Raw genomic sequence first — 15,450 nt, 5'->3', positions numbered from 1 at the left:
AAAATGAGTTTTCTCACTATGTTAAAATTTAAAATGAGTTTTGCCATAATATTATTGCCAATAATAAACTTTTTTATGAAATCCATGAATTTTTGTCTTATTTTAATCACTATAATAAATAATAAATGTGTATGAGTGTGAGTGTAAGTGTGAGCGAGTGTTAGTGAGTGTGTTTTTGTGTGTGTATGTGTTAGAGTGTGAGCGTGAGTGTGAGTGTGAGTGTGTGTTAGTGAGTGTGTTAGTATAAGTTTGATAGAATAAATCTAATAATTGAGTACTAATCCAAATAATTATCTAAAAATTATATTTCAACATGAAAATTAAGTAGAAAACTAAAAAAATTATAGAACACAACAAACAATGATGAAGTACATATAATTTAAAATATAAATTTTTCATCACATATTTATAAAATATTATATAATAATTCTAATACATTAAAGATCAGCATCTACTGGTACGGTAATAGACTTCCTTTTAACGTTTAAAATTATTACTTTTCAACCATGCAAATATGTATTAGCTAAATGAATGTTTAAAATTATTGTTTTTCGACAGGAAATAAGTTTTCTCATCACATTAATATAAAAAATAAGTTTTTTTCATAACATTATTGCTAATAATAATTTTTTTATGGAGCTAATTAGTGTGAGTGTGTGTGAGAGTGTAGGTGTATGTGTGCGTTAGTGAGTGTGTGTTAGTGTGTGAGTGTGTGTGTGTGTGAGTGTTTGAATCTAAAAAATTATCTCAACAACACTAAGTAGCAAACTAAAATTATATAAAACACAACAAACAAATATAAAGTACATATAATCGAATTATACAAATTGTTCATCATATATTTATAAAATAATATATAATGATTCTAATATATTAAAGATCAGCATCTCCTACTAGAAGGGTAATAGACTTCCTTTTCACATATGTCTTTTGATTATGATCGCAGCGCAAGTATGGAGCGTCCTCGTTGGCTAACAGCATTTGCCGCGAAAGGCGGAATCTCAACAAACTTATTGTAATCTGACACGTCTGTCTTGTCCTCGACTCTAACGATGTTTCTTTTTTCTGAAAGAACTATCCCCTTCGTTTGCTTTGGCTGATCCGTTTGCTTTTTTATCCCCTTCGTTGGCTTGCTAGACATGTCCTCATGTAGAAAACCTAAGCGATATCCTGGACTAAGACGAATGGCTCATTTCTATACCCAAGATTGTTGAGGTCCACTATAGTCATTCCATACTGATCTTTTGTTACCCCTCCTCCAGTCAGCTTCACCCGTTAGCACCAAAACAGAGGTATGTTCAAAATAGATCCATAATCCAGTTCCCATATCTCTTCTATGTAACCATAATATATCTCCTTTTTACTGTTGTTATCTATGGCATCGTATAAAATATGTTTCCATTTATCTTGTACCCTTGGAATGTTATGATATTCCAATATGGTCTTCTAGCCAACCACGGCAGCTGTTCTGGTATATCCATGTTATGCATTAGATGCTTCTGCAACCAATTAGCAAAAGAATCGATGTGTCGACATGTAATCCAAGCCTTAGACTTTTTTGGGAATTCGGAGCACGGAATCTTCTTTTGTTCATCGATGTACAGATCCACCAAGGAGGATTGTTGAAGAACCGCGTAATGTGCTGTTTTAAACGAGTCATCCGTACATACATATGCTTTCTTTTCTAGTGTGCTCTTTCCATGTAGTCTCCCCTCATACCACGATTTAGGAACCCCGATCGGTTTAAGGTCATCCATAAAGTCACCACAAAACTCAATGACCTCCTTTATTCCATATCCACTAGCAATGCTTCCTTCAGGACGAGCACGATTATGAACATATTTCTTTAGTACCGCCATGAACCTCTCGAAAGGGAACATATTGTGTAGGAACACAGGTTTGAGAATATCAATCTCTTTGACAAGGTGAACTAGAAAATATGTCATAATGTTGAAGAATGATGGTGGAAATATCAACTCAAAGCCAACTAGACATTGTACCACATCATTCTGCAGCTTTATGAGATTGTCTGGATCAATTACCTTCTGAGAAATTGCGTTGAGGAAAGTATATAGCTTTACGATGGTTAATCAAACATTCTCAAGCAGAATCCCCCGCAACGCAATAGGAAGAAGTTGAGTCAAAAGCACGTGACAATCATGAGACTTTAGATTTGTAAATTTCTTCTCTAACATATTTAGGATTCCTTTTATGTTCGAGGAGTATCGAGATGGGACCTTGGTACTGCTCAAGCATTCAAACATGCTTTCCTTCTCTTCTTTGCTAAGAGTATAGCTTGCAGGCCTTAAGTAGTGTTGTCCATTTTCTCTCATTTCTGGATGTAGGCCATCTCGCTCTTCCATACGTCGCAATTCCTGCAGTGCTTCTAGTGTATCTTTTGTCTTCCCGTACACTCCCAGGAATCCTATCAGGTTGATGCAAAGATTCTTCGTGACGTGCATCACGTCAATTGCATTGTGAACATCTAAGACTTCCCAATATGGTAGCTCCCAATAAATAGACTTCTTCTTCCACATGGGTGCCATTCCATTTTCGCTCGGAACAGGTTGGCTACCAGATCCCTTGCCAAATACTACTTCTATATCCTTTACCATATCAAAGTCTTCCCTACCACTATGGTGCATCAGCTTTGTTCGGTCTGCTTGCCCTTTGAAATGATTGCCTTTCTTTCGTAGCTGATGTTTGATGGGGAGAAACCGATGATGACCCATGTATACAACCTTTCTGCGGTGAGTCAAGTACGTACTATCTGTTTCATCCAAGCAGTGTGTGCATGCTCTGTATCTCTTGTTTGTTTGTCCTGACAGATTACAAAGAGCAGGCCAATCATTGATGGTTACGAATAGCAATGCTCGCCTATCGGTATTCATCCCACATCTGTACGGCACATAACAATTCTTCTACCAATGGCCTTAGGTACACACCAATATCATTCTCAGGTTGCTTTGGGCCCGGGATAAGCACCAGCATCATGATGAATTTCCATTTCATGAGCCACGGTGGGAGATTGTACATACATAGAGTCACATGCCAAGTGCTGTGGCTACTGCTTATTTCACCGAAAGGATTCATGCCATGCATACTCAAAGCGAACCTTATGTTCCTCGCATCCAGTGCAAAGTCTTCATAAGTTCTATCTATTTTTCTCCACTAGGAGCCATCAGCTGGGTGTCTCAACATCGTGTCCTTCTTGCGTTCTTCTTTGTGCCATTGCATCAACTTGGCATGCACTTTGTTTCTAAATAGACGCTTCAAACATGGAACTAGGAGAGTACCACATGGCCTTGGTAGGAACTCTCTTCCTCGGACGACCTCCCCCTCGATTTCCCCAAGGTCCTCTCTCCTGATCTTATACCGCAATGCACCGCATACGAGGCATGCATCTAAATTCTTGTACTCATCACCGCGGTAGAGGATGTAGTCATTGGGACATGCATGTATCTTTTGTACCTCCAATCCTAGAGGGCAAACAAGTTGTTTTGCTTCGTATGTTGTTGTAGGCAACTCATTATCCTTAGGAAGCATATTTTTTAAATGTTTTAGTAATTCACAAATCCTTTATCGGATACACCATGCGCTGCCTTCCATTGTAGCAACTCCAGAGTGCTGCCAAGCTTCTTCAATCCATCTTTGCATCGTGGGTACAACAATTTTTGGTGGTCCTCTAACATCAGCTAGAACTTCATCCTCTCCTTCTCACTTTCACAATTTCACGCTCATCACGCAACGCCTACCCAAGATCGTCGCTGGGATCATCATCTGCCACCTCTCCTTCAGGCGCCTCTTCCATTGTAGTATCATCATCAAAGGCACCGAATCCAGTGTGGGCAGGAAAGTCATCTACACACTCTTCTTCTTCATTTTCCTCCATTATAACCTCTTTTTCTCCGTGACTTGTCCAACAAATGTAATTGGGCATGAAACCATAGGAAAAAATATGGCTGTGAAGGGTCCTTGAAGAGGAGTGATCCTTCTTATTCCTGCAATATCTGCATGGGCAGCACATAAAACCATTCCTCTTGTTTGCCTCGGCCATATCCAAAAAATGATGCGGGCCATCAATGAACTCCTTGGAACGTCGGTCAGCATCGTACATCTATTGCCGGTCCATTGTCACACCTGGTTTTTAAACAAAACCAAGTGCTACCTATATGTATGCTAGGATCAAGTTTCATACGTATAGTGACATCATCAGTGAATAACAGCAACAGTATCACGTAAAGAAATATAAATAAAGACTTACAAGTCTATCAGAGATATAAGCTTAATCTTGGAAACGGAAGCTCCAAACTTCACTAGCAGACGACTGGGGGTTGTGTACGCCTATAACTCAGCATCATCTTCATCAGACTTCACACCTTCTTGTTCTGAGCAGTGGCAAGCAAGGGTGAGTACACTTATGGTTGGTGTGGCAGAACTGTCTGAATTATTCCAGTTCAAGTGCGTAGACCATCGCTATATAGGCGACAGGATCTCATCACACTTCAAACGGAACAACTCATTGGTCTGTCAGGTCATCGCCCGATTCAACCACGGTTACACAGGATCGATGTAGGTTTACCTCACATGAAGGCGAGTCCAGACTTACAACAGCTCACAACTATTACACCACAGGATAATTAAACATTATTACACAGGGGTTTTATTTCATCCTAGCTAATACGAATTTATACAAGCATTGTTTGAAAACTTCAAGTTTTAACTGATAGTATTCAAAGGGGCAGCGAAAAAGATATAACATCGTGACTACATACGTCGCAGAGGTAGGCACCATACTTAGCCCAAAGCATGGCGTCATTCTGATGGGTCATTGCCGGCTGGGGACGGATCCCATTCCACGGACCAGCCAAGCGGAACAGAACAGGGCCAAGGAGAACTAGCCACAGAGTCCTCGAATGGCATACCTGAAAATCACATTACTAGCAAGGCTTAGTATACTGATACTCAGCAAGGCTTACCCAACATTGGGTATACTTAGCCCATAACTAGACCGTGATAGGTTGTAACGGCTCTATTTTCCTTTTTGCTGAAAAGCAACAAAGAGTATGTCTTTCACTTTCATATTTTAGCTTTCAAATTCTAGTTTCTTTTAATCATTCTATGTAAGCACCAATACTAGGCAAGCAAGGTAGATATTCAGCATACATCAAAATTATTCCATTAACTGTTACTGTTATTACTCTATGTGGCAGAAGTATCAAGCAGTCTCAATTTCCGCGAGAAACGGACGATTCTGAATCGAATTTCATAACCTTGCAAGGGATCCTAACTCACACGCTCGGAAACTTTTCTTTCCGGGCAACCGTTCCCATCTTATTCCGGGGCGTGGATCTGGACCACCACAAGCGACTATAGGACCATACACACATCCAATGTGCAGGACGTACGTCTACAGCGCGACTGTATGATCGTACTACTGTCTGCTATGCAGAACGTATTCCCACACCGGGAATCGGTGCGTGTGTGCAACAAGACCAAATTTTGAGTGGTGGGGTAAGTCCACTAGCCGGGCCAATCAGGTATTAGGCTTACCGCGTACCATATTTACGGTATGTGGCTAGTAGTTTCAAACACTTAACCACCACTACCACACACTGCGGCCTTATCAAACTTAAACCAACATAGACGGGTACCATTCCAATTCATGGTGCTACACATAATCCCGTCCGTGATCCTTATAGTGATTGCAAAATAGTAAACAATTAACTCCTATATCGCGCGAGTGCCAGGAAATCACTCGATTTCTACCGGTCCTATTAGCAGAGCATCTACTCGATAAGGACTCGAAAACATTACATAGGTTCCTAGGTTTTATGCAACTAGGGTTTCATAACAACTCCTAACACTTAATGCACAAGATAGATATATATTAATATAAGTGCATAATTTAAAATACTGGGTTATGCACTGGGGCTTGCCTTTGTGGGTGGGGCTGGGGTTAGGAATGTCAATAACTTCTGAACTTTGGTTCGGGGCTTCAGTAAGACCTTCGGCGACATACACTTGGTCTTCAGAAAGACCCTGCTCGGGTTCAGGGACCAACTCATAGGTTCCGTCTTCAAGCGTCGTCGATTCTACATGATATGCAATTATTTGAATTAAGTAATTATTAAGTTAATAACTTTACTTCACTACAAAGTTGCAATCTAACAATTCACAATCAAAGCATCGCAAAACAAGGATTGGAATCCCAAGAATTTCAACCTACTGATGGTAAATTAAACCAATTAGCTCTACTAGCATCATAATTAATTTCTATAGCTTCAAGCATAGGAGTACTAAGGTTAGGAATTTAATTACACATACCTGAAGCTATTACAAGACTTCTGTTAATTTTTCATATTTTTAAACTTAATACAATAGAAGTATAAAAATGCACAAATTCAAACTTAAGATAACAATTTTTATTTTTAGTTTGAAAACTATAGAGATTCTGGCCTTGAGTTTTTATAAGCGTGTTCACCTCTATTAGATGAGCTTGCTATAAATTTTTCATAAATTTTTGAAAGTAGAAACTAAGTTATTTGAATTAAATTCAAATTTTAAGTTTAAATCAAATCCTAAGGCAAAACCGTGCTATAAAATTATTCAAAATTTGCCATTCATTACTCAACATTAGAACAACACATGGTAAAAAGATCTAACTATAAAAGCACCAGTAGCATGCTTGAATAGAATTTACTCTACTTCAAACCTACTTTGCACAAGTTTAAATTGGTTCAAGTTAGAGTACAGTGTTGGTGATGAAATTTGCACACAAGTTCACCTATATCACATACAAGTTGCATACCAAAAATCACATGAAATAAAGCTAGCATGCAAGAGATACATACAAGATTCCCTTTTGTTAAACTTTAAAATAACACTTAAAGCATTAAGTTTCAAACTAAACTTTAGTAACAAAAGTTGTAGAACTAGACTTCTGGAATATAACAGAATTGGTTTGATAATTTTTGGATTTTTCTACAAATTTCTACAGATTTTCAAAGCTGGCTGATTCGAATTAGGGGGGTACTGATATTTTGTAGATAGACCCTAGAAAGAAATGAAAGCTTACAATTGGGTCCCTAGCCGGTTTGAACCGAGGGACATCACGGCGGTGCTCAAATTCCGATGAAGATGATCACCGGCGGCGAGGGGAAAGTGGGGGAAAAGGTTCAGGAGCTCACGACAGGCGGGTGTGCTGTAGGGCCAGGTGGTGGAGTTAGAGCGGCGAAGGGCAGGTGGCAGCACAAGAGCTCGCCGGTGAGGTGGCGGCAGGCGGTGGAGCAAAGCAGCAGAGAAAACAGAGAGGGAGGGGAGAGAGGAAGACGATGAGGACCTCTCCGTAATTTTCCAAAAGAGCAAGGAGTGCACTGTAAAGTAAAATTTTCTTTCAAACCATTGCCCAAAAGCAAAAGTGTAGAGTTTAAAAAGATCTACAACTTTGCTTTAAGGGTCAGCTTCAAAGGAGTTAGGTTTTTGAAGCCATTTCAAAATCCGTCAAACTATCAAATTTTAAATAAAACCTATTTAAAATTCACATTCTAAAAGAACCCTTAGGATAATTCCACTACTTACAGTGGTTTAAAAATAAATTCTTGCCCTTAGAAAACTAACCCTCAGACAAATTTGAAATTACCCTCCCCTCAAACACATTTAGCAAAAGAACCCTAATTTTTCCATAATTACAAAAATACCCTTTAACTTGCATTTAGGTTTTAAAAGTATTTATCAAAGCAACACATACTCCATTCTAACAAGAACAACATATTCTAGAATTTATCATGCCTATCTCGTACATACCTGAAATGTCATAGTTGGTACTCAGCAAGGCCACAAGAAATAACCAGAATAAGGATTTAAATCCATCTTTAAGTTTATTAATCATGTGAGGGTCCAGACCGCTCTTGACCGTGAGCACGGGTGATATATCCTCTGCAGAGTCTCTACACTTTCACCACAAGTTGCGTAAAAGTTCAGAACATCTTTGGACCCTAACCATGTTGTGCTAGCAAGGCAAAATACCACACTTCCGAGGTGTGGTTGCATAGGAACGCTACGAGGCCTTTACAAAGATTCCCTAATAAGAGGTAGGGCGCTAAGGTTTCTGGAGCAGTAGCAGAGCATAAACCTCCCTAAAGGGCATAGTGTCTTAGCAAAGCCCACTTCCCAAGAGGCCAGATTATACCCCATCTACCGCCGCCTCTCTTGCCCTTTCAGTAAGACTGCTTCAAACTAGAGTCTCTAATTAATTAGCCAAGACTAGAGCCATATGGTTCTTGTGGTTGTACTGTTTTTCTAGGTGGTTCTCCACGTTCCAATTAATACAAGGTATCCTTGTAAATAAGCATAGATAGAAGGATGGTTAGGGTCACTTGCCTTTCTCCAATGAAAGTTACTCTTACTGCTCTTCAGCTCTTGCTCTCTTGAAACTCTTGATCTTCAAGCTTTTGAACAGCACTCCTTCTCGAAGCAATCATCGGGCACAACCATACAAGCAAAACAAACAAGTGTAGCTAAGAACAATACACCAATCACATAAAGGCTTTAAAAGAGTGTACTAAAGGATATGGCTCGATTCTATGGATCATGCGAACGCAAGAAACACTGAAAATGGAACTAAGGTTGAAAAGCCACAACTATCGAAAGATTTGAATTATAAAAGAAAACAAAAGAACTATAAGCTTCATTTATTTTAATTAGAAACCACATGAAATAGAGATTTAAACGAAATTATCCCTTCTTGCAATTGACTCATATTATATTTTCATTTATAAAAAAGATGATGTAAAACTTAGTCAAGTTTTATATATGGTTGTCTATGTACAAATTATACTGATTAAACAATTAATTTGAAAAGAACATGTGACATCATCTAAACGCATAACTTTATAACTCATGTTGAACTAAACAAATTATATTCAGAACACATTAAAGTTGGTATTAATCAAATTAACATTCACTATGAAAACCGGAGGTAAAGTCCTAAGTAGATTTTAATTAGAAAAACAAGAAGGGAGAACTTTAATGAAATTAAATCTATATTTAATTCAAAAATAGGAACTACAATACAACAACACTTCTAAACTATTGCTTAGGGCTTTAAAAGACTAACGCAAAAAGAACAAGCGAAAACAGCTCTAAAACGTGAAATCTACTAAAGGAACAAAGTTACAGGGACCTATACGTGATTAACCGTAAACTTCAGGGGCAAGCTGAAAAGAATTGCAAGACACAGTAAATTGTGCTCGCAAATTGATCAAAGGATAGGGTTAAACAAGGTTCCAGGGACTTAGACTGAAAGAAACCAAGGGCTAGAAACTAATTAAACCTAAAATATAGGAGTTAGACTTGTAAAAAGAGAGGGCTGGACGGCGGGTTTAAAAAAAGAAATACAAGGATCTTTTTGTAAATAATTTAAACTAGATAAGACTGCGGATCAATTTTGGAGAAACAAATGGGCTCTTTTGCAAAATGGTAAAAGTTGACCGGTATGGGTTTGTTTGACTTGGGTGTTGGATTGATCTGGTCCATCAGATCAAGATCTGGCTATTGCGAGCCAACCAGGCGGCTAGGGCGAGCGGCTCGGCGGATCAGGCAGGCGGCTCAGCGGCAGCGTAGGTGAACGGCTGCGGGTCACCGGCGGTGAGTCACCGGAGATGCTCGAAAACGAGCATCCAGCATCGGTTCGACACGGGGTTTGGCCTAGGAGAGAGAGCAGGGCGCAGGGAAGGCGAGGGGGCGGCCGGGAGGGTGGTGCGGTGACCGAAAGGGAGCGGGCCATAGCGCTCGGTGCACGAGTTGCTCCGGCGAGCGATTTTGCGGTGGGGAAGGGCGAGAAGGAAAAATAGGGGTCGGGACGGTTCCTTACCCCCAAGCGGAGCTTCCGCGGCGTACAAGCTTCACGAGGAAGCTGAGGCAAAGGAGATCGACGGCGGCGGCGCTGCAGACTTGGTGGCGGCGGCGCTGCAGTGGAGGAGAAGCGGTGCAAGGTACGGGAGCTCAGAAGGAGGCAGAGCAGGGGGCAAGGCGGGCTCGAGTGTACTTATATAGGCTGAGGGAGGGAGAGGGAAGGCTGGGAGGGCCGGATGGGGTAGAGCTCGGCGGCCAGCTATAATGGCCATGATGACCATGAAGGCAGCCGTTTCCAGCAGAAGAAGGGGAGGCGAAGAGGTGGAGTGGGGCTCATCATGAGCCATGAAGAAGGAGTAAAGAAGGAGAGGGAGCGAGGTGCAGGGAGTGACGGCCGGCGGGCATGCGGCACGGTGGGGAAGGCGGGCTCCAGAGGTAGGGAAAGACCATGATGGTCCCGCCCATCAGCGGGTGAGAGAGAGGAGAGAGGCGGGGCAGGCGGGTCGGTAGATGTGCCGTGGGGTGGGCGTTGTTGCTGGGCCGAACAGGGGAAAAGAGAGAGGCAGAGGGGCGGGTAGGGAAGTGGGCCCAGTTGGCGAGCTGGGGTGGGGTTCAGGCCGCACAGGAGAAAAGGAAAAAGAGAGGGGAGGAAGGGAGCTGGGCCAGGCTGGAAGGGAGAGAAATGAGAAAGAGAGAGAGATTGTTGGGCCGGGCCAAAAGAGATAGGGAAGAGAAAGAAAAGGGTTTTGGGGTGGGTTTTGGGTATTTTTGTTTTGCAAACTCAAATACACAAACAAGTAAAATCCAATGCAACGGCATGAATGCAAGACAAACAGAACAACCTCATTTAATTTAGAAAAACAACCAATTGTTTCTTTTCAATACTAAATTTTCTGTCAAGAAAATAAATGTTGAGTAAATTTTAAAATTATGAGAAAATCAATACTTTATTTTTCTTTCTAATTACATTATGAAATCCAACAATTTCAGGGTGTGACGTCCATCTGCATTGCACGATATGGTATTTAAAAAATCCGTCACACACCATGATCAATTAAAAGGTCTATTACACAACATGATTATTTAAAATATCTAAATTATCCATTACAACATGCTAGTACAAACTACTCATGAGACCTATTGACCGATGGCTCATGAACCGCCTTGCAAACTCTAGCCACCGAAAGGTCTATTTCTGTCATCCCAGACGCTTCGCGCCTCGCATTGCGTCAAGCCATCAACTCGTGATAATCATCCGTACCATGCAACCTGACATCAAATTCACGTTCAAATCTGCTTCTTGCATTACGTAGCACGAGGCAATCAAATGCTTTCACAATCCAACGATGAATACGACCCTTAACAACTCCAAGACGCTCTTCCGTGCGAAACTCAAGGGAATGTTTGGTGCGCTTCAAATGATTGCATACCAACGCCTGAGCGGACGCATAGCTCTCTAATGCATCATGTTGAAAAGCCATTTCTATGTATTAAACATTAATTACTCAGTCAGGGTTCACAACTTTGCAAGAGGTCCATTATATACATCATTAGAGCATCAAAATAATTATTATAAAAATAATAAACTAAATCACTTGCTAACTACATCTCTTTGTAAAAAATTTAAACTAATTTCACCACTAAAATTCCCATATTCAGAGTTGAAATGGATACATTTTGTTACACATATCAAATAAATGTAAAAAAAATAAGTATATTCTCATAATTACACAATATGAATAACAAATTCAAAAGTTCAGAATTAAAAGGTTCAAATTATTTTGACACTCTCCAGTCGTCCCATGCCATATGGGACGCAATCAAGATTCACAACTTTATTTTAAGCGAAATATGCTAAGAACATCGACAAGTAAAAAAAATCTTTTTTCCAGAACATGTATCTATCATTGACCTTTGACCCTGCGGTGATGACACTACCATGCGGTATAAGGAAGTGATGAAGGAGTATAGCTTGGTCCGAATGGTGGCATCGTCGCCTCGCTCAAAGGTGAGAATTTTTTCATTGGGACCAAGGCCGTACTCCTTCATCATGTCCTCATACCGTAACGTATCGTGGATATCAATGTTGGTCCCGAATGGCAGGTCATCACCGTAGGGTCAAGGTTAACGACAGATACATATTCCGAAACAATTTTTTTATCTCGATGGTTTCAGTGTGAGCCTGAATAAATAAATGATTAGAGTGTCAAAATAATTCATTCATAGTACAAAATAGATACCAAGTATACATCTTTTTTTCACATTCAGTAATTATTCAATTTGAAATTTCACATTCACACATTCAATTTCAGTTTTAAAATGAGAGTATGTATGTATGGTCATATATACATACTCTCATTTAATAAATAGAAAATTTCTACTATACTCATTGTCATATCCATATTTCTTCTAACTAGTATTCCCCCCCCCCTCTCTCTCTCTCTATATATATACTCCCATTCTAAAAAATAACATTCTACTCTACATACTCATTTTGATGAACTAATACAAGTTAATCACATCTACACATGGAAACCTTAAGTAAATTTGAGCTCAAATGGTGTATAAATTGAAAAAATTCCAACATTTAACCCAATCTAAAAAACCTCAAAAATTTCTATTTCTAAACCATGAAATGAGCTCCACTAGCAATGGAAGTTGAGAGGATGAGGTTTCTAACCTTTATAACTGATAGATGGAGGGGAAATCAAAAACCTTCACAAATCTTGAAGAAAATGGGCATGAACTCCCCACCCCTGAGCCAAGAACAAGAAGAACAAGACTAGAAGAATGGCTCAGGCAGGGTGAGGATGAAGGGGATAAAAGGGCCTGGGGAATTTAGACCCGGTTTGAGCAACCAACCGGGACTAACTGTGCTGCACGCCATTAGTCCTAGTTGGAGCCACCAACCGAGACTAATGGTGGCTCTAACTGGGACAAAAGGCCCCTCCCAGCTCCCCCTCGGTCCCTAGCCGTTGGATCCGGAACTAATTGTCGGTGTTTTACCGACTGCCCACCGAGGGGTATACCCAAGGTGGTAAGTTTAGGTGAGGAGACGCCGAGATCAGGAACTCGAAGGTGCAAGGAACACAAGATTTAGACAGGTTCGGGCCGCGAGGTGCGTAATACCCTACGTCCTGTGTGGTGGTTTGTATTGCCTTGGGTGTAGAATGATGTGTTTTGAGGGGGTCCCTGCCCCCCCTATATATCCAGGAGGACAGGGTTACATGAATCCTAACCAACACTAGGCAGGGAATCGTAACCGAATAAAACTCGAGTAGATTCTTTCTGAACCGGCTAGCTTTATCTCCTACTCAAACGAATAGAAAACAACTTAAATAAGAGATAAGACAGGCTTTATCTCTTAACCCTATTTAAACTACGTTATGTACACAACCCCGTAGCCCCGGGTCTGACAAGCCCTCGAGCTCTTCGTAGCTGAGTATTGCAGTCTTCTCGAGTACTTTTGAAGTAGTCTTCGGCTTCTTTTGAAGCTCCATCTTGAAGTTCTTTTTCGTGTACTTTCTTGGCTACATCGAAGCTATGAGGTGCTCATGCCCCGAATTACTTCTTTGGTATGGTGTGCGATTGAAAAATCGCACTCCATATGGAGTAGCCCCCGAGCCTTAGGTTGAATCGGATTATCAGGCTGAGGGTCGCACTAGTCTTGAATCTTCCTTACTTACTTTTCAAATAAATTCGAAAAAATAAGTAGTCGATGCCACATATCCCGCAGCCCCCGAGCCTTGAATCCAAATCTCCCATATTTGGAAATAAGGATCCAAAAGTCGTGGCATTCAATGAAAAAATATCCCCATGATAAATAACCGGTGTGAAGGTACAAATGATGAAAGTTAGATCTGGAATTCTAAAAACCCCTTTTTTCGGGACAGTTTGTGGCAGAAACCTGAATTACACCGGCTCAAGTGCGCAAGTCCTCTCTCAAGGGCTCCAACGCACTTCAAACAGTGTAATCCTTTGGCCTATTGGGTAACGTCCCGATAAACCACCGAATGCAGGATCAAACAAGGTACCTCGCATGAAGGCGAGTCCAGAGATACAATTGCCATCATATTTTACATCACAAGCACGTATATTACATGAGTGTTCAAAAGTAACATAAGTTCCCAACTGAGGGAAATTATTACAAAATAGTTCAAGGTTTCAAGTTATGGCAGCGGAGTTTAAAACACGGATACTGTACACGTCGCCGGTACGGATATCATGCAAGCCCTGGCATGGTATCACTCGGTAGGTTCTGTGTTGGCCAGGGACGGGTCCCACTCCACGGACCAACCATCGGGCAGAGAGTAAGGCCATGGCATAGGTAGAGCAGAGTCGTCAGGGGGATTACCTGAACAAAAAGTCACAAGGCAAGACTGAGTATGCTACTACTCAGCAAGGCTTACCCGTTCATGGTATACTTAGCCATGTAACTAGACTTATGACAGCTTTAATGGTTGTCGGTAAAGTTTTCAGCTGAAAAGCAACAAAGAGTAGATCCTTAATTTTCAAATTTTAGCTTTCAAGTTCTATGTGATAAATTATTATAGATAAGCACCTATAGCTATTCAAGCATGGTAGAATCTTTAGCCAAACATCATCTTTGATAACCATAAAGTTACTCTTGTTACTCTATGTGGCAAAGGGATCAAGCAGTCTCAATCTCCGCAAGAAACGGACGATTCCTGAATCAAATTTCAGCCTTGCAAGGATAAACCTAACTCACACGCTTGGAACAGCCAACGATTGTTCCGAAGCAACCGTTTGCCTTTCATTCAGACTCGTGGATCAGATCCACCACAAGCGACTACAGGACCATACGCACATCCAATGTGCAGGACGTACGTCTGTAGAGCGACTACACGGCCGTACTCCTGGTTGCCCTGCAACACGTATTCCCACACGTCGAAGCGAGTAACAGGAAAAACCAAATACGAGTGGTGGGAGGTATGTCCACTCTTCGGGCCGATTGGTTACTAGGCTTACCGCTTACCATATTTCGCGATATGTGGCTAGTACTTTCAAATGCTTAACCACCACTACGACACACTGCGACCTTATCAAATTCATCAACACAGACAGGGTATCATCTCAACTATGATACTTCACATAAATCCCGTCCGTCATCCTTATAGTGATTACAGGAATGTAAACATTGCAACTCCTATCTCGTGCGAGTGACAGGAAATCACCTGACTTCTACCAATCCTATTAGCATAGCGGCTATTCGAACTCAAGGGCTAATATTCAATACATTGGTTCCTAGGAAAATGCAACTAAGGTTTCTCATACAATTCCTAAGAACTTAATGCAGTGTAAATAAAGTAAGGGTTATGTCCGGGGCTTGCCTTCTTGAGTGGGGTTGGGGGCAGGAGCGTCAAAGTTTTCCGAACTTTGGTTCGGAGCTTCAGTTAGATCTTCGATGGCGTTCCCAGGGTCTTCAGTTAATTCCACTCCTTGTTCCAGGTTTAGTTCGTAGTCTCCGTCGGCGAGAGTCGTCGAGTCTATATGATATGCAAAGATGTAGGTTAATGATTGCATGTATTTTCATTTTATTTCATGATAAAGTTGCAATCCAATGGAAAAATAATT

Source organism: Panicum hallii, chromosome 8, assembly GCF_002211085.1.
Source record: "Panicum hallii strain FIL2 chromosome 8, PHallii_v3.1, whole genome shotgun sequence".
In the NCBI taxonomy this organism is placed as follows: Eukaryota; Viridiplantae; Streptophyta; class Magnoliopsida; order Poales; family Poaceae; genus Panicum; species Panicum hallii.
Note: the sequence above shows the minus strand (reverse complement) of the source record.